This window comes from Anguilla rostrata, chromosome 13 (assembly GCF_018555375.3).
Source record: "Anguilla rostrata isolate EN2019 chromosome 13, ASM1855537v3, whole genome shotgun sequence".
NCBI lineage: Eukaryota > Metazoa > Chordata > Actinopteri > Anguilliformes > Anguillidae > Anguilla > Anguilla rostrata.
In genome coordinates, this window is record NC_057945.1 from 6,774,408 (window position 1) to 6,795,407 (window position 21,000).

Here is a 21,000-nt window from a genome sequence, read left to right on the forward strand (position 1 = left end):
TCATTTTTTATTTAGTTACTTCAAAGTTAAAGTCCTTTTTCATGTTGTGTGTTTACTATTCTGTCCAACCCCAGTATATTAGCATGGATAAACATGCGTAAAATAAATATTTAAATATTTTTGTCAGAAATGTTTGGTTTCATTCCTTTTGCCATAACAGCCTAGATTTTCTCATTCCAAAGTCTGTAAATCACCAAGTGATGCATTTGTTACAGTTTGGTCTGAGTGCTTAGTTAACAACAAATTTCAGCATTACGTCTTGAATTCTTTCAACCCCCCCCCCACCACCCCCATCCACTCTCCATCTATCATCTCTCATTATTCATTTTGTGACCCTGTCATTAGACGCAAAGCAGAAGCAAAGGCACATGTTCATCAGATGGACAAGATCAAGAGAGAAAGACGCCTGGGCCCTTTCCCAAATGGCTCCCACAGCCACCAGCAGATGTGTTGTCATCGCAACCGACTCGAGCGCTCCCCACATTCTCGGAGCTGGGGTGTTAATATCCGGGGGAAAATATTCACGGACGGTTTCTCCCCAGCGACCCGGATGACGGCTCGAGAAAGCAGCACCTGCGTCCACCACATCAACAGCCCAAACTCTTTTTTAGTTCACAGCCTTATACGAGCGCAAAAGCCTCGGTGCTGCCAGCTGGTTTTCACTACGCTCTTTGTTCTCTCTTCTGCGTGAAGACCTCAAGTCTAGAAGAGAACGAGACCATACGGGCCAGGAGAGTGAGAGAGAGAGAGAGAGAGAGAGCGGGCGAGCCAATGAGATTAACCGATCAAAATATTTTGCTTATGTTGCAAAACCGGCACCGAAAGAATCCGTAAATAACACTTCAGTCGAGGCAAGAGACGTCCCCACGCGAGGCAGATAAACAGGCCTGATTTTAATTAGGACGAGATGACAGAGGGAACCGACGCACACATGTTTCACATCGCCCGACTCGCTAAGGAACGCCGCACGTTGTTTTGATAAACATGTTGCCGGAGGCAACAGAGAACGTGTAGTTCACACAATGTTTGGAGCGGTCTGTTTTATTAAAAAACTAGCTTTAAAACAGTTAATGCCCTTGTCTTTATCGAAAGACAGCAGGTCGTGCGCGCAGGAGGTGTGAAAGAGGGCGTGTAAATAAATGCCGATTTGGTTTCCTAAACCATATTAAATCTTTGGATTAATCTTTAAATTTTACTCCAAAAACAAAAGGCCTCCGCAAAGCTGTGCTCTGAGGTCAGGGAGTCCCAGCCAATTCAAACATTAGCCGAGGAAACTGCTTTTACAACAATGGCGTTCGGCAAATTATAAACATCCGAGAAATACATATCCATGTTGGGCTTGTTATTTTAAACAACATACTGGAGATCTTTTTGATTAAAGCTACTCTTAGCGGAATATACAGAAAAGAGATTCGTCTCAGGTAATTTAATTTTTTTTGATGAATTTGGAATGGTTTCTCCCCCCCAGAATTTTAAGTCAGTGTTCTAGAACTCCATTGCTTTCAATTTCCAGTAGTTATTGTTACATCAGCAATAGAATGTTCAGCTAAGAACATTGTAATTATATATTTGTGATCTTTTGCCTTAAAGGGTTAAATTTTTTAGATGCCCTACTCTGAAGGAAAAAAAGGTAACTAATGCAGGTTGTACATATAACCTTGTTTACAGATATAAAATAGTCAGCGTGCACATTCTGTGCCTATTAACTGTATCACAAGGCTGCCTGTATGCTATGTCATATTTATACTTATGCTGAGAACCGTAAATGTTGCATTACTATACTCTTATTCATACAAAGTGCCCTAAATTATGCTATAATGTATTTATACCTATATAGAGCACCACAAATAATTTATCTGAATTTTATTTGAATTAAATAAAGTCCTCCTTGTGTGAGGACCTTTATTTGCGTTTAAAAAAACACAATCAAATTATTTGTCATTTCAAATAACGAATGCATTTGACTTATTACTCATAAATTGTATACAACCCACCAGTTCATCCAACAAGCAGGATCAACATTCCCTGTGAGGTGAATTTAAGACTATTTTCTGACTGTAAGGGTATGCTAAAACATGTTCTGTAGTGCATGAGGCAGGAGGGCCACATGGTAAACTGACTGAGAACAGGGTTTTAGGCTGTGGAAACTTGACCCGGTCGCGTTTTCAGATATTTCACTGGGCACAATTAAGGGTGAAAGGCTAATTGGTCAAATTATTACAGGGCTGGTGGGTGGCTGTTAGGGCTCTGCTCGGTAAATGGACTGCATTTATATAGCGCTTTTATCCAAAGCTTTACAATTGATGCCTCCCATTCATCTATTCACACACCAATGGTGAAAGGATGCCATGCAAGGTACCAATCAACTCATTGGGAGCAATTAGGGGTTAAGGGTCTTGCTCAGGGACACTTCGACACGCCCAGGGCGCGGGATCCAACCGGCAACCCTCCGACTGCTATTCAACCGCTCTTTCCTCCTGAGCTATGTCGCCCCATGTTCTTGTGCATGGATGGACTCCACTAGTTACAAATCTGGTCCATGCCAGCGATGACTGGGGCTGGCAGCCCCACAGGGTGACACACAGTCAGCCATAGGGCTGCCAGATACCTGGTTTTCAGCTGGAATGTCTGGCTCTCAAAATATGCACAGGTCCGATTTGTGGTCTTGACTGGACAGTACAATGTCCGGTCTGAGTAATTGATTGAAAAAATTAGTTTCCCATTAGTTTGTAATGAATTCTTATCTCAGCCACCCCCTGGTCAGCTATGGATCCATTCCAACTGCTCCAAATAGCTGAACCTGTTCCACATCAGTCGTTTACGTAAAAATGCAAAAATGGTGTGTCAGGTCATGTGACACCCCTGGTAGATGTGGCAATTCCAGGTTTTCACACCTATTTACCACATGGAGAGTGAGTGAGCGCTCACACCAATGCAAAAACGCACACCTTCACCCTTCCCCCTCATGGGTTCCATGCTAGACCAATAAACTACAATAACCATGAAAAAAGCAAACAAAGCGGAAGCTTTTCAGCTCGCCACTGACCAGCTGCCAGCTTTTCAGCTACGTTTCCACTTTCGCTTCGTCTTCACAAACGACACGGGCTCTCCGACTCAAACTTGCTCGCTCAGCCCCGTTCCATGTAGAGGAGCACACCTTCATGCACCAAGCCAGGTGCGCGTGTTCTCTCCACCAGCAGGCATGGCCGAAACAGATCCCACTCTTCACGCTACACGGAGTTAAATGGCAAAATGGGCCGATGTCATCACTGCAGAGTAGACAAAAATATCCATGTCGTTCGGCCTGCATAGAACAAGGTGGACATTCACAGTTGGGTGTGTTGTGTCAGCCAAGGTAAATGGGTGGGGCAGCACACTATTTAGGTGGCCGTGGCCCACACTGGCCCACCCATGCCTAGGCCAGAGTGTCATCATAACAGTTCTGAGGTACCGTTTTAAGGACCCGATGGCAGAAATGATCTTGATTAACGTTTCGTTAACAAAAACTTCCCCATTAATGTTTTATTTATGGACGACAAAAATGTCCCAGTGTAAACTGTTGCCGCAGACTGAACGTACAAAACCCTAAGAAGCGCAGCCAAGAGAAGAGATTTGTTTTCATTGGTTGTGATGTACTACCATGTGACTGCAAAGTCGCAACGGTTCGGGTTTTAGATACCAAAGCGTTCCGGCTATCTCTTGCACCCAACCATCAGCCAACATGGCCGACAAAACACGTGAACCGAGTTATTTTAGCATTCCTGCAGTTGCTTATTTATGAGCGGCGTGTTTACGGATAATGACATTTAAGCTTGAGTTCTTGCAGTTTAGAGGTCTTTGAGCTGGTGCCCGTTGGCCTCCTCTCCCGGCAGCTCGTTTAGCGTAATTTAGGGGCGACTTGAAACGCGAGGCCACTGCGCTGTGTCGTTCAGTGGAGCGGGACCCCATGGGATTCTGGGTAACCGGATTCCTCAGGGAAGGGCAGCATGCTGGACTCGGTCCGCTGGTGGGACGGCTTATCGGCTGAGTTTCAGCACTTTGTGGAACACGACCCCAGAGACACTGGGGAGGGGGGGGAAGGGGTCATTCCCCAGAATGGACTCCGTCCGTGAGAAAAACGGCAAAAGGAATGTTGTACAGAGTCCAGAAGTCTGTGTGTGTGTGTGTGATTGCATGTATGGATGACCATTTGCATGTTTGCATGCCTCTATGCATGTTTTGGTGTGTGTGGGTGTGTGTGTGCGTGTGTAATCATGTGTGCACATATATGTGTGCATGTGTGTACACGTGTGTCAAGTTGATGTTTAAGCATGTTAGCACTGTTGCATAGGGCATCGTATGTGTGCGTGGTGGTTAGCCTGTCGCATGCATGGTATGTGTGCAGTGTGTGTGTGGTGTGTGATGTGTGTGTGTGTGTGTACATCCATTCTGTATGAAAACATCCTGTGACACTAGGTTGCCCTTTAACCTACTCGGCATTTCATAATGATTTCACAAGAGCCGCACATTACAAAGGAATGTTAACATCCATCATTTCAATCAGAGATTTTTAGGTAGTTGGGTGAAGTCAGCACTGCTGTTTTACGGACCATGTGCTACAGCTGCAACACGCTTTGGCATTGTTGAGCTATAGTTCTTCTCCATTTTCCCGGTGGGGTCTTATGATGTTGTCCACTTTTTTTTCAGAGTGAAATGAGAGTCCTCTGGAGAGGCTTAGTCATGACTGAGCTTTCGTTCCAGCCAAGCCCGTTCTCGCGCGCGACTAAAAACTCCCTGGAACTTTGCCAGCGAGCAACAGCGGTCTGAAAACGTTGTTGTCGCAACACCGCTAGCTGTGCACCGATTCCGTTAGCAGAGATGCTTGGGCTTAGCCTACCATCCAGTAGGTTTTCATTCCAACCCTAACAAAGCACACCTCATTCGGTAGCTAGAGATCTTGTTGAGCTGCTAATCGGTAGAGTTAGGTGTGCCAAATTGTTGTTGAAATGAAGACCTACAGGAAGGTACATCTGCAGGGACAGGGTTGGTTACCACCGCTATAAGGTGTGAGATCACAAATACACTGTATGATTTGAATGTTGTTCTAATACAGATGTAACAATCACTACTGATAATTGAAAGCAATGGACTTCTAGACCGCTGACTTAGAATTTTGAAGAAACATTCCAAAGAACCTACTCTAAGGCTTAACACCTAGGCTGTCTGATCAGAACAGGAAGGGAATGGGCGCTCATTAAGACCTGGATGTGTGAGCCCGTTTGTGTCAGCTTTCGTGAGAAGGAGGCCCGGCCTGTTTTACCGCCGTCTCTCTGACTCAGCTCTGCGCAGCTGCCCAAAGAGAAGGCCCCAAATTAGCTCACAGAAATTACACTCGCATGTCATAGTGGGGCCTGTGCTTCAGCAACTTTAAAAGAGATTAAACCAGAGAGATTAGGGGAGAGGGAGAGAGAGGGGGGTAGAGAGAGTCTAAGTGAGAGCGAGAGAGAGAGAGAGAGAGAGAGAGAGATATGTTGTATGTTTGTGGTTGTTTATGTTGTATGCATGTATAATGTGTGTATATTAGTTAAAAGGATGTAAAGGATGATTTTCTCTTTATTATTGGGGTTGTTCTTTTCTACCTTTGCTGTGGCAACACAGTTGCTATGTAAAAGTTGCGTAGGTTGCTCTGGATAAGAGCGTCTGCTAAATGACTGTAATGTAAATGTAAATGCATGTCATGCCAATGAAGCACCTTAAACCTGAAAATTGAGGGAAAGACAGAGAGAAAGAGAGAGGGGGGTTGAGATATGGGGGGGGGGATCAGCATAGGGAGATAAAGAGATATGGGGAATGAGGGACTGGTGAGGACGTGTAAAGTTAAAGGTTATGTCCCTCCTCACAGTGCTATGAGTGGATACCCTTTAGGTTAACTTAACCCTTTAAGGTGTAAGATCACAAATACGTGATTCGAATCCTCGTTGTTAACTGAACATTCTACTGCTGATGTTACAATCACTCCTGGGAAATGAAAGCAATGGAGTTCTAGAACACTGACTTGCAATTTTGGAAAAAGCATTCTAAAATACCTACTCTTCAAAGGGTTAAAGCACTTTCCCATCACACAATCCATGCAGGAAGCATCCAAATCAGAAACTCCCAGGAACATCGGGTACATTTCATGCTTCAAAGATTGTGAAAAGTTTTGATGAGCTACCCACAATTCAGTGGAATGAGCTGTCTGAAGTGTCGAAAGAAAGCAAGGGTTTCAGTGACAATTCTGTGCCCATCAGCTAAACGTTTGGTTTGTTTGGAACCTAGCCGAGAACAGGGATTAAAACCAGTTACTGAAACATAAACCTAGAATAGAAACACAAACACAAAGTTTGAACATTAATGTTACACTACAGTACACTCCAGTGCTTAAATCAACTCCCTGTCCATCCATCCATCCATTATCTATACCCGCTTATCCTGGGCAGGGTCGCTGGGGGAGCTGGAGCCTATCCCAGCATGCATTGGGCGAGAGGCAGAAAGATGTCCTGGACAAGCTGCCAATCTATGGCGGGGCACACACATCATTCACTCAGAGATTTGAACCCATGACCTTCTTGCGGTGAGGTGACAGTGCTACCTACTGCACCACCATGCCACCCTCAACTCCCTGTGTGAGAGTGAACATGCTCTCTAGAGTGTGTGTGTGTGTGTGTGTGAGCACGTATATTTATTTGCAGATGTGTGTGTATGTGAGTGTGTATGTGTATATGTATACATGTGTGTTTCTGTGCAGATGTGTGTATATGTGCATGTGTGTTTATGTGCAGATTTGTGTGCATGTGTGTATATGTGAATGGTAAACAATTGATGCCTCTCATTCACCCATTCACATACCAATGGTGAAAGGCTGCCATGCAAGGTACCAATCAGCTCGTTGGGAGCAATTAGGGGTTAGGTGTCTTGCTCAGGGACACTTTGACACTCCCAGGGCGAGAGATCGAACTGGCAACCCTTTGACTGCCAGACAACCGCTCTTACCTCCTGAGCTATGTCATCCCATCATGTGCAGGTGCGTGTGTATATGTGCATGTGTGTTTATATGCAGATTTGTGTGCATGTGTGTGTGTGTTTATGTGCAGATGTGTGTGTATATGAGCATGTGTGTTTATGTGCAGATTTGTGCGCATGTGTGTATATGTGCATGTGTGTTTATGTGCAGATGTGTGTGTGTGTGTGTGTGTGTGTATATGCATGTGTGTTTATGTGCAAATGTGTGTGTGTATATGTACATGTGTGTTTATGTGCAGATTTGTGCGCATGTGTGTATATGTACATGTGTGTTTATGTGCAGATGTGTGTGTGTGTGTGCATGTGTGTTTATGTGCAGATGTGTGTGTGTGTGTGTGTGTGTGCATGTGTGTTTATGTGCATGTGTGTGCATGTGCAGATGTCTGAGTGATAAAGCTGTTCCGTATGCCTGCAGTTCCAGAGAGAGGCTAGCGATGAAGCAATCCCATAAATCTCAGCGAGGTCACAAACCATCGTCCCCCTGGACCTAAAGTCCACACGTGGGCCTGGAGGAGCCCCCTGCTGATTCAAACACACACACACACACACACACACACACACTTCTCAGTCAGCAGCTCCCCCAGCATGGCCCTTTTTGCTATGAAAAGTCACATCAGCTGAACTGCCAGTTAAATCTTACTGCTGATCCTGTAACCCAAAGCCACAGGCTTACCAAACTGTAGCACTGAGCCCCGATGCAGCTCAGCTCTATGTGTCCCCTCCGCATGTATCCATGACAGGACGTTTCCTCTCTCTCACTACGACCTGCTCCTGGATGCTTTATTGGCCTTTCTGGCTATTGTTACACCACGCTCTGGTTCACACGCGCATTTCTGAGTGCAGCGTAGTAACATCCCCCACCTCCTCGAAGATTACCGGCTTCTTAATCGACACCCGATTACGGTCACACTTTTCGGGGACCGGGGACGGGTGACATCATCAACACGTTGTGTCGAAAGAGCCGTGGCAGACGAGCGCGTTTCAGCTCTTTCCCTTGACGCTTCGCGCAGGCGTCCGCGCCGCGGAAGGCCGACAGGAGCGCGCTTATCCTTAAACTCTTCACAGCCGTCTGGCGAGGCGAAAACCGCGAACGGGGAGCGGACGTTCCGTGCCTGTTAAAGTGAAAAACGACAGGCCCCGCCTTTAAAAAGAACACGGCGTCTTGAGAGAGAACAGGTACGTCGGGAGACACGCAGACGACGGGCCTGATTTAGGGCTTTGCAGCGAGAGGTGGGCTTTAGCGGAGGATTTCGCCGTCTCCAACCTGGACACCGTACGTGCATCTGGCCAAATAGCGCGGGCTGCTGTTTTTGGCTGAGGCTGAAGAACTGTGGTACTATGAGTGTGTGTGTGTGTGTGTGTGCGTGTGTGTGTGTGTGTGTGCATGTGTGTGCATGTGTGTGTGTGTGCATGCACATGAGTACACGTTCTGCATTCTTATGTTCATGCGTTTATGTTCATGCTGATGAACAAACATGCCATTTCCGAAGGCATGTTTGTTCATCAGCATGTTCATATTTTGATTATGATACATTTCATTTGTTTGATTGATTTAATTTATTAAGCTTCATATTTTAATCCACGTTTTTTAGTTTGGGGTGAATCTTACCCAGCTCTTTAAACATTAAAACTTGCCTGAAAACCTTAAGCCTCAGGAAGGATCTCTGAATGTGAGCCAGATTGCATTGCAGAAGAGAGTGCTGACTGAAAGATAACTAATCCTGATTGTGGTAATACAGACTAACCAATAAGCAATACATGGCCAAATATACTGGGGCATCTGGGAGATAAACACTTGGAGGGTTACACCACTGTCACTGGCCGTTCCTTGTATTTTGGTTTTCATTTACACCGGGCTAAGCAACACACAGAAACTAGGCTTAATAAAGTGGTCTGTCCATAGCACCAGCAGAGGCAGGGCTAGAGAGAGGATAGAGTTCGATTAAGGTTTATTTGGTGTTCATATTAAAAGCTGCATTCTTTATTTGAATGGATCACAGTGCTAATGCAGTCTGGCATATCATAACAATGAAACAGTTTGCAAGTGGTGTAGCTTATTAAAATGACACTATTTGTTATATTTGATTGTAAATTAAAGAAAATTGCGGAATTTAAACATCATGATAAGTCCTTTAGCAGTCTCCTCTCTCGTTCTTTGGCAGTGCTCAGTGTAAACTGGCTCACAGGAAGAAACGCATCTTCCTGCATGAGCGGAGTTGGCTGGTACGGATAAATATCGTTTGCCTTCTGCTCAATATTTGGAAATAATTTTTTCCACTTCTGTCCCAGAATTCCTTGAGTATCAATGCAGTGCCTTGTTTGTGTGCCAATGTTTTTTTGTTTTTTTTTGAAAGAACAATGATTTCTTCTGGAGAGCATGTTGTCAGATTCTCTGCAGCGTCTTTGAGTATTTTGGGCGGGTACTTATTAATTTGACTGAGCTGTGTTTCTGCTGAGTCAGTGCATGTTATTCAGCTTTCAGTTGTTTGACCTTATTGATCTCTCAAACCACATCATTTCAACCAGATTTTTCCATGTTCTGCAAACATGACGGTGCCCTTAGACCACAACAGCTCCCACATCTGTATTCGCTGCGATGTCCATCTCCAGCTCCACATCTGGAGTATGAACTGAAGTCCTGGGAATGTTGAAGCACAGCAGAATACCAGCAGCTGCCCCGTCGCTCTGCATGGTTTTACAGTAAAGTCTGAACACAGCTCCATCGCACGCCTCAGAAGGGCAGTACAGTGCAAACTTTCTGCTTGGAAAATACTTGAAAATCCATTTGACTGCTCCTAGCAACTTGCCAACCAGCCCAAATGCCATTGGCCACAATATGTCACAATGTGAGCATTGCAAGTTTAATGAACTGCACTTGGCAAGATGGCATTTTGAGGCTTTTATTGTAGGTCTATGCTTTAAAGATGTTACTTGCATTGTTCTACACAAATACAGTCTCATTATTGAATTAATCTCGACAGGCATTGTTTGATGAGATCGGTAATTGAGCCGTAGTTTATCACATCAAGGTACACAGCGTCCGCAAAAATAACTTTGTAACTGATTTTCTTTGCAAAATAAATTAAATGAACAAAGCATAATTATCTGTGTCATCCATTGGCTGCTCTGTGGCCACAGACATGCTGACCTCATCATCTTTGCCATTTATTACATGTTTATTTGACAATGCATGCAATGTAGGATTTGCCAACTTTTTTCAAGTGGATGTTTGTACTCAAAAATGCAACCATCAAATTCGGGATGAGATCTGTCTACTGTTGAATTCAGTTTATTTTTTCGCTGACAGAGGATTTCGCCCCACGTTTATTTCAAACATCATGCTTTACTGTCCATAAATACTGTTTACTGTTTTTTTTAATTTTGTCTGTCAGGATTTGTGGCAAACTGTGCAGAACGAATGAACTCCACCAGTGTGCAGTGTGCTGTTGCAGCCAGTATTTGATATTCGGTTCATGTCGGAGGGGACGGAGTGTAGCACAGTGGGTAAGGAACTGGGCTTGTAACCGAAAGGTCGCGGGTTCGATTCCCGGGTAGGACACTGCCGTTGTACCCTTGAGCAAGGTACTTAACCAAAATTGCTTCAGTATATATCCAGCTGTATAAATGGATACAATGTAAAATGTTGTGTAAGTTGCTCTGGATAAGAGCATCTGCTAAATGCCTGTAATGTAATGTAATGTCACGTTCCTTCCTCTACCTGGTGAACCATGTCAACTAATTGCTTTTCTGAAGGTTAAGATTGATCACTAATGTTATTATTAGTCATTGTATTGTGGCAATCCGGTGTGCACAGTGCCTCACATGGATTTAGATGGTAATGCAAGTTGAAATTATTTTGTGTCACGTGACCTAAATAATTCTTCTTAACCCATTGTTCCGCCCCTCTGGGAGAACTGTGTGTTTGTCTAACAGGGTTTCAATGGAGCTGCGGGATTGCTGGATTGTATAGGATTATATTGGTTTGTTTAACAGGGTTGAGGCTACGTGCCCAGGTCTATAAAAGGATATTCAAGAGCTTAATGCGCACAGGGAACTACAGCAGCGCCTCAGCTAGGATTTCACTTGGGGGGGGGGGGGGGGAGATCACTTTGGCGGAGCTCGATATTGCATTTGAGTGACTGAGTGAAACGTTTGTTTTCCAGTCCCGCATATTTTACACATATCTCCATCATTTCAGGGAGTGTTCAAACCTGACACTCCCCTGCCCCCCCCCCCCTCCCGCCACCCCCAGCTACCTCTGATTATCCACTGTCTTTCCAAAACAGGAACCCTGGCCTCAGGCATGAAACAGGAGAAGATGGGAATATGAAAATCTTCTGTTATGACAGCATAATCAATCTGATTCATATTACAAACCCAACATGCAAACCCTGAAATGCATCAAACATAAAAAAATCAAACATCAATATTCATTTTTGGAGTTAACGCTTTGCATGTGTTTACCTAATTGACAACATCTTTGGCAGTCAACAAGAAATTTACAACTATGGAAAGCTTTCCAGCCGGCTAATCAATTGCATCTATGATCCTATAGTTAAAAGGGCAATTGATGTTTCTGCTGATAATTCACAAATGCAAAGTCTAAGAAGAAGCAGTCCTTAGATCTGACATGTCCATATTAAGAAAAAATATGTCCATATTAAGAAAAGTCAAAATGAAATGTTACTAATGAATAACATTAATAAAAAAATAAAAACAATAATAACATTATTAGATATGTTATTAATAATCGTTAGTATGATTGACCATCTCTCCATTTTATTATCTACAATGCCTCTGGCTGCATATTTATTTTGCTTCATTTTTATGCCAATATTAACTATTTCTCTAACTTTGCAGGCTATTTCCAGTGAAACCTGTTTAAAAATGCCATGCACCTTGTGACTAGACTCAAAGGTCCTGCATACTGAAAGACAATAAAATTAAACTGAATTACAGTGTTTCCATCAAGTGTGAGTGATGCTGGGATCAATGTATGCTTTTAAAAATCATAATTCACTGGTTTTATTTCTTAACATAAGCACTCTGTCAAGACACCAGGTTCTTTTGCGCAGTGTCTCCTCCGATGTGAAACTTAAATTCTCATTTTAGATTATCCCTGACAGGTTTCCTGCCGTCTGATAGAAACAGCTGTGAGAAAAAGTTCATGAGAAGAGCTTCGTTTGCGTCACGTGCTCAAGCGGAGCTCTGTCTGGACCCCGAGCGGACGCAGATTAGAGCGAGAATTCTGCCTCGCTCGCATTTCTCAGCTCGCCTCGTAAAACACGCGGCCTGCTTCGCACGTTTGGCGCTCGTGCACGTGCGTGCGCTCGCAGGCGCACGTGCAGGGCCGCTGCGGCGGAGGCGAGGAAAGGCGATAAATTCCCGTTTTACCCAGACGTGCCGGACACGGTTGCGTTCAGGGCGCGAGAAAATTCCCCTTCGATTATCTGCACATTGCGTTAACACAGAGGAAACACAGACTCATGAGCGTTTCCTGCTGTGGCCCTTAGTGAAGCTTAATAGAGCTAAACTGTCACTGTTCCAGTGTGTGGAGGGGCCCAATTGTCTGGTAACTGTTGAGGCTCTGTTCCAGTGTGTGGAGGGGCCCAATTGTCTGGTATCTGCTAAGGCTCTGTTCCAGTGTGTGGATGGGCCCCATGGTCTGGTATCTGCTAAGGCTCTGTTCCAGTGAGTGGAGATGCTCATTTGACCTGTGTCAATGGGGTAAAATCCAACTGACCTGTATTCATCCAATTAGCATTCTGGGCCGGGACATCTTGTTAGACTTGCAGACCTGGCCATAGTTAGCTGTGCAGAGCTCCAAAACTGATAGCGGTCTGACATTCAATCAAAAGTCAATTTAACCCTGGCATCAAGAGGAACTGTCCCATTATGAGCTCCCTGCTCACCAATGCCCACGGTGGGAGCAGAGAATCATGGGAAAGCTTCAGCTGACTCTGGCCGATGGCCATCTGCCTCTCTGTCTCCCCCCCAGCCTGCAGGGATTCCATGTTGGTTCTAGTTTGATGTGCAAATCCACCAGATCACATTCCACCGACCTGCAACTCTACTTATTTTACTTTAGTGCTTGACTCAGGTTTCAGTCACATAAAAAAAAACATCAGAAAAAATAAAACAATGATCACCATAGGGGGGCAAGTGGTGGTGGTTGGTCATGACATGTAGCTGCAGAACACAGTGCAGCGATTGCATCAGAGCTTCTCGTCAGGCATCCAAAAAGGCCTTCAGCTTTCGGCCTTTACTGTACCGTAGGCACAGAATAAATGCAAACAGTGCCAGCGATCTCGCTGATGGAAGCGTGAGCAAATCCCCTCATAGCATCATGCCTGACCAGCCTTCCCTGAAATGAGATGTGTCTAATATTTGGGCTGCCTTTGGCTTTCGCACTGTAGGAATAGGTCTCATCAGCTGACCAAGCAGGAGTGCTCTCTCAAGGGGATTACACAACGTAGCATTATGAGACTACATAGCATTGCATGACTACATAGACCTGTGTAACTACAGAGGATTACGTGACTACGTAGCATTATGTGACTAGATAGCATTGTGCAACTACATAGCATTATGTAACTATACAGGATTGTGTGACTACATAACATTGTATGGCTGCATAGCATTATTGGGTTATGTAGCATTTGATGATTACATAGCACTATGTAACATTGCATTATGTGACTGAATAGCATAGTGTGTCTACACATTGGTGTGATGTTTCAGTATCACTAGACTCCAGTTGCTCCATGTGTTAACCTCTCTCATAGGCTGTGTTTGAAACCGTATACTATCCATACAAAATAGCTATGATTTAAAAATGAGAATTTAGTGTGTTTAAACTGCATAGTATGTTCGTTTTGTGTAAGCAAAAAGCTCCCAGATGTATACTACAGCTGCATTACAAACTTCATACTACTTGTACTTAGCATACTAACTGACAAGTAAAATAAGTATATAGCGTGTTCCCACTGCATAGTACATAGCATATCATCGGTTTGAGTATGTGAAAAGTGTCTAGTTGTATACTAGAAAATTTCTGAGCATGCAGTTGAGTGTACTCAATGGCCAAGAGACGCCCCATAATACAGTACATTGCAGCTGCATATTCATCATTTGTGTAACCAATCATACGGTGTGATTGGAAGGAATACTTTCTGATGAACAACTACAACAACAGCAGCACCTAGCTTTTAAAGCAATAGTTAGGAATTTTTGATCGTGCTAGATATGGGGCTCCTGCTAGTGAGCCTCAAGTTATAATGGTAATGGATGTCGGGGTGCAGTGGGGATGGGGGCAGATGCAACCTTCATGCAGCCCCAAAACCACTTAAACGTACTCCAAAGTTCACATTCAGCAAACAGAATCCCTCATAACTGTGCACACACAGGCACACAAACAGATATGATGGGATGCAACCTGCAAAGACTTCAGCGTAGTTACCTGAAGCATGTGCTGTTCTGCTGCATTTGTGCACACACAAACACCGGAATCTAACATTATTTAGGAGGCAACCGGTCATTCCAAGTCAGGGGTGGGATTTGGACATGCACAGCCTCGAGTTGGGCTCAAATTATTATTATTTACAACTTTACTCAAAGCTAAATATTCAGTGGAAATTACTGCATCATCAAAATATTTGACTTTTTTACTCCAGGAGGGACTTTTTCACTCTTTGGGGGAACTCTCTCTTTTAGGAGTAGGCTGCACGAAAGAGAGGCTATATCTTTTTCTTCTTCTGTGGTGTTATGCATTTTGACAAGCGTTGTAATTCTTTGGCCTGTCTTTGTGCATTGTGACATTTTCATTACCGCACGCAACATTGTGATATTTATGTTTGACACTATAGAAAATCACATGTCACCTGTGCCTATAGGCTACTCTTGCACCCGCAAACCAGAAAGTCAGGGCTGTGCGGGAATTTGCTGGTGAAACTCTTGGTACATTAATAACAATATATAAATGAAGACCGTGATGACCAAAAGCGGAATAACATATTTAGACAGGAACTGGAAGGTTATCCACTGGTTCATATATGTAATGGAGGCTTGCATGAAACAGTTTTACTACAGTGTCAATATTTTCATTTATTGTGGCCATGGATGAGAATACATTAATGAATAACTGTACAAATACTTAGATATTTTTTGTGAATCTAATGAGGTAGTTTCTATTGCATTTAAACCTGTTTAAATAGGCTACTGTTGGCTGAAAGTTTGTGGTGCGGTTAAGTAACCAAAACATGTACATACTGACTATTCATACTAACTGCCTTAGTATGCAGTGCAAGTACATACTAATGTAGGATTTAGTATGTAGTATGCTGGTATGCAGTTTCAAACACAGCCATTATCTTGCTAAGCCCTTTTGCCTCTGGGATCACCTCCTCAGCCGTCTCAATTATCAATGCAGCATTTAAAAAAATAACAAAGCACAACTGTCTGCCCGAGAGTCCCTGTTGGGAAGCACAACCTTCGTGAACTTTTGGAGTTTCAATCCATTCTATTTTAATATTGGAAACAAGGAATGAAATGTCTCTGCTTCACCGGCCAATGCAATCCTATGAGAAAAATATTCTAATGGAATAGATAAACTAAGTCATGCCTCTCTGCTTGCCCTAAATTCAGTAAGACAGTCGGAGCATTCAGACACAAAGTATCTGCTCAACCACAGCTCCCAGGGCCTCTGGTCCAGGGGTTGGCAAACTCGGTCCCATGGGGCCTCTGTGTGCAGTGGTCTTTGTTCTTACCATAACTGCAAACTTGTTCTTAATTAGACACTTTTAGACACATTTTCAGGTTTCACCTCAATGTTCCTACTAAAAAAAGCTAACCTTTATTTCCCTTTATCTAGCAGGGCTGAACCTTGATAGTGGCACTATTTTGAGTGTTGGATATCTTCGGATATCTTTATCTCCTGTGGTGTTTGCTTCCCACGTGAAATGCGCTTGTGAAAGTGACTTCTGCTAAATGTATTGTATGTAATGTATTGATTACAGACTGCCTGGTGAATTCAGGGAGGCATGAACAACTGAAGACTGTCACAAAACCAATTAGGAAAAACCTGCATTGTGCTATGCTAAGTTTCGGGGGGGAAGTATGGCAGAAATTACGCATGCTTTCAACTGCCTTAATTGATGACTTGGCTGTGACAAAAAACAGCTTGTGCAGTGTATCTCCCAGAACTCCCACCCAGCAAAATCTTCAGTAAAATAAACTCTAATATAGTCATTTTTACTCTAACACAGGCCACTTTGGATTCTTTGGTTTACTTTGTTAACATTGCTGGAGTTGATTTATCACTGCTAGAGATGATTTGTAACTGCTAGAATTGATTTAACACTGTTAGAGATGACTGAACACTGCCAGAGCTGATTTAACACTGTTAGAGATGACTGAACGCTGCTAGAGCTGATTTAACACTGTTAGAGATGACTGAACACTGCCAGAGCTGATTTAACACTGTTAGAGATGACTGAACACTGCTAGAGCTGATTTAACACTGTTAGAGATGACTGAACACTGCTACAGCTGATTTAACACTGTTAGAGATGACTGAACACTGCTACAGCTGATTTAACACTGTTAGAGATGACTGAACACTGCTACAGCTGATTTAACACTGTTAGAGATGACTGAACACTGCTACAGCTGATTTAACACTGTTAGAGATGACTGAACGCTGCTAGAGCTGATTTAACACTGTTAGAGATGATTGAACACTGCTAGAGCTGATTTAACACTGTTAAAGATGACTGAACACTGCTAGAGCTGATTTAACACTGTTAGAGATGACTGAACACTGCTAGAGCTGATTTAACGGTAGTAATTTGGCCGTGTTCTCTGAAGTACGGGGCACGATGGCTCCTGAGTTCGGTCTGTGGACGAGGCTGATATTTTGGACTGCGGCCCCTGTTACGTGCTCGCGTCTCAATCGGCCAGTGAGATTACGCTCTGCGCCGACAGGGAGGGCCTCCCGCGCCCCCCCGTGCGCTATCTGCCCAGCGCAAGCCCCGCGGCTCTGCCAGGCCACCCGCGCCTGCAGGGAGGAGATAGGGGGCCTTCCTCGGGCGCACGCTGACACTGCCTGTCCGAAAACGGGATGCGCGTCTGTCTGAGGGGATCAGCTTGCCCTGACACTTCAGCTCCACCTGCACCGGGGGTCCAAAACACTTCTCGCATCCTCACACTGCGAAACCAAACGCAGTTTCATCCAATTACGAAATTAATCTCAGCTCGTTTATGAATTACATGAGAACATACGAATACATAATGAGGAGAACAGGCCATTGAGCCCATCTAGAACACAAGAACAATTGATGAGGAGAACAGGCCATCTATTGTCCTCCTTTACCTACAGCTTAGAGAGAATCCAGCGCTGCGTAAATCCTGGGCATCTACACATTAAGGCTCTGTGCCTCTGCTCCGTGAGACACGTGTAAAACACACTTCCTGAAATAAGCATGGAATTTACCTGAAACTGATTTCCATCTGTGTCACCTTGATCCAATGACAGAACACCAGTAAAATCTTAGTGGGCTTGATAAACAACTTGAGTATGAGTTCCAACCCTGCTGAAAATTCCATCTTAAACCAGCCTCAGCTGGTCAAGCTGCTTCAAGACGTGCTTTCGACACTTTTAGCTGGTCAAACAGCTGTTCACTAACTCGCCAGCCTATATAGCCAGCCAGTCCACCAGTTTGACCATCAACATAATCTATCGGCTTTTGATCAGCTTTTTCCAGCCAGAGACCAGCTTAGACCCCCTGAAAGTGTCCAAAACACAGCTTCAACCATTTTAAACCAGTTTACAATCCCAGCTGGCCTTAGCTGGAATTTACAGTCGGGGAGATTCAAGAAAGATGCTCATGTGCTGCTGTCAGGCAGTTTGGGCCCCAAGTCAACACTAAACAGCATCTGAAACTCAATGATTTATGCCAGACCGTCGAGTAGGCTGCCCTGTGGAAGGATTATGTATCCTCTGATTGCTTTTTCTTGTAAGAATCTTCTTTCTTACCTTAATAAAATGTCATTCCATTTTAGAAGACTTGTTGCATCTCTCCTCTGTGTTGTGACTGTGACCGGTCATAACATGAGAAATAATATGGTTCTGCTTATTAATTTTCATGAACTGAATTCCATGATGCAGGAGTTCAGAAAAATAATAAGATAATACTGTATGTGTAGATGCTCACAGGAGTGTGACAGGCACACATGCTACATCTCACATCTGGGCAGAAGGACACACAGCAACTCCATTCGACTAAATCACCACAGTTAACGCTTTTAAGGCATCAAACTTTAACGCCATTATAACAGACCATCATAATTCAGAGCACATTTTTTCATTTTTGAAACAGAAACATTTCCAGACTAAGAGACATTCCCCTGGAATGCAGCACGGTGCTATATTATAGCCATCATGGCGGTGATGAAAGTGACGGTACTGTTTCCTTATTGGCCAATTCACTTTTATTTTTAAGTTTACGTTTTAAGACCTTCAACGCTGCATGAGGCTGGGGGGGGGTTGCAGGGTCAAGACCTGGCGAGGTCCGTGCAATCACAACTCTGGCTGACTTAACGTGACGTTGATAAACCGCACCGAATAAAACGCACTTTATCCCCGGGCTCGTAAAAATGATCGGTTGACGGTTTCGCGCTGTAAAGCGGCCAGGCCGAACTGCGTCGCACATTTTAACAATGTGAGGGAAAGTGTTTTGCTTGGAAGGGAGGTGCGAGATTGATAATCTTGGAGCGCGTCCATCTTGACGAAAATCCCTTGAAATGATATTGCGTACAAGCTGAAGGAAGAGAGTCGGCTGCCCTCGACATACAGCTCTCTCCTTTCACCTCTGGCTCGTTCATTCAGCATTTCTGTCTTTGCTCATTGCATTTAACACGAGAATCCAATCCTATTATTTAATCATAACCAATAATGCTGAAAAAGAAACATACAGCTTGGTTCTCTAGGGTCCTGCTGTATTCAGGTTGTAATATTTTTTTTTCAAATGACTGACTGAGTCAAATGAAGCTTATTTCATGCTGATTATAATCAGGCATAACCTCTCTTTTACTCTATTTTTCCGTCTCACATGTTTACCAGGTATTCCGTGGTATGTCCCATAATCCAAGGTCTAAAGAGGACCGCTGACAGTGTTCGTTCATGAGGACTAATTTCTGCCACAAATACAGTACCTCTGCTCCTTCAGAGGAGAACTGCTCAGTTCGGACAGGAACATTAGCGGTTTGGGTTTTCCCCTAATTTTGAGTTTCGCGTTTCTCAAGTGAGCAGTTCGATCAGGATTTCGGTTTCACGTTCTCACGGAAGGGCATGCTCCGGCGGTGTTGTGGGGGGGTGGGTGAGGGACGGGTTGCGTTAAAATATCGCGGAGTCTGAACCCCACTCTTTGAGATGTGCTGTGGAACCTGCCGGAATCTTCCACGCTCCGCGCCTCTAATTTCAGCGTGTCTGAGAGCTCTGTGAAAAACCCTTATGCACACGTTTCAGCACCTCGCCTTGTACACTTCGGTTCTTTTTTTATGCGTTTTTAAGAATTAATCACAAATTTAATGATTGAGCCTCTGTGTGTGTGTGCATGCATCTGCGGTCATGTGTTTGTGTCAGCGTGCTGTTTGTTTTTTTTAGGGGGTGGGGGGTGGGTTTTACTGTTAAAGTGCTTTGGGTCTGCTCCCACCCACCTGTGGAACTGCTCTAAAATACTCTGAGCCTGCTCCGTGCGTGAGCTCCGGGGGGACACAGGCTGACTGTCAGTTTCCAGAAACACGTGCCAGCGCTTAGAAAATAAACAAGAGCCCTAGCCCTGGCGAAATGGGACGAGGCTTAAGGAGATCCGATCGCAGAGGCGCGGGCATTTTCGGACTCTCCAGCCTCCCAGGCTCAGAGGAGGCCAGCTCGGGGCAGAGTCCCGTGTTTATGTTTAATTTGGCGAACCGCAGCCCAAGGGGGGCCATGAGAAACTATGAACGTCTTGACATCATAAACATCTTCCCTCTCCCCGAAAGCAGCGCAGCCACATACAGCCCCAAAAAAGCCTGTTTCGTCTCGCAGTGGGGCAAACAAACAGCCTATCTGCGTAAACGTCTTTTACACCTCCATCCAGGAGAGAACTCGGGGGGGGGGAACCGTGACATCCACAAGTGTCAAAGCGATGAAACCGAAGCAAAGAGAGAGGGAGAGAGAGCAAGAGAGAGAGAGAGAGAGGGAGAAAGAGAGAGAGAGAGAGAGAGGGAGATGGGAAGAGAAAGAGAGGGAGAGAGAGGGAGGGAGTGAGAGAGAGAGAGAGAGAGAGAGAGACTGCATTGTTTGCTCTTACCTGGTGAAAGCGTCCCTATCCCACAGTCTTCCTACTTCTGGCTGAAGTTGTGTTTGTCTCGGTGCTCATCTCCGGGGCTCTTTGGTGTGTGTACGCGTGCGCGTGTTTGTTTGTGTGCGTGTGTGTGTGTGTGGGTGTGCGTGTGTGTGTGTGTGTGTGTGTGTGTGTGTGTGTGTCTGTTCCCTCCTGATAGCGGAGCCTCTCAGCTGAGCTGCTCCGGGAGGCAGAAATGACACATGATTCCAAGAACCAGCGTTCGCTCAGAAAAAAAAAGAAAAAAGAAAAAATGAGGCCGGATGCATCAAATGCTGCTTGTGTTCTGCATACCCAGTGAACTCTTTCTCTCTCTCCCTCCCTCCCTCCCTCTCTCTCTCTCTCTCTCCGTCTCTCACTCTCTCCCTCCCTCTCTCTCCGTCTCTCTCTCTCTCTCCCTCTCTCCCTTCCTTTTTCTGACTCTCTCTCTCCCTCTCTCTATCTCTTTCTCTTGCTCTCTCCCTCTGTCACACACAGTCCGTCCTCTCTCTCTCTCTTTCCCTCTTTTTGTTTCTCTCGCTGTCTCTCCCTTCTCTCCCTCATCTCTCTCCGCCTCTCTCACGTTCTCTCTCTTCCT

General features: G+C 44.6%; 1 protein-coding gene across 3 annotated transcripts in view; it reads right to left on the reverse strand.

The window, feature by feature from the left end:
• The window catches only part of ripor3 (RIPOR family member 3), a 56,209-nt gene extending 35,477 nt beyond the window's left edge, over positions 1-20,732 (reverse strand). For 2 of the 3 annotated variants that reach the window (XM_064306123.1, XM_064306122.1), the window contains exon 1: positions 20,391-20,731. The gene's annotated coding sequence lies outside the window, so the exon portion shown is untranslated. Of the gene's footprint in view, positions 1-20,390 lie in introns of all 3 variants that reach the window. The other variant, XM_064306120.1, reaches the window with a different exon arrangement.
• Between the last annotated feature and the right edge of the window lie 268 nt (positions 20,733-21,000).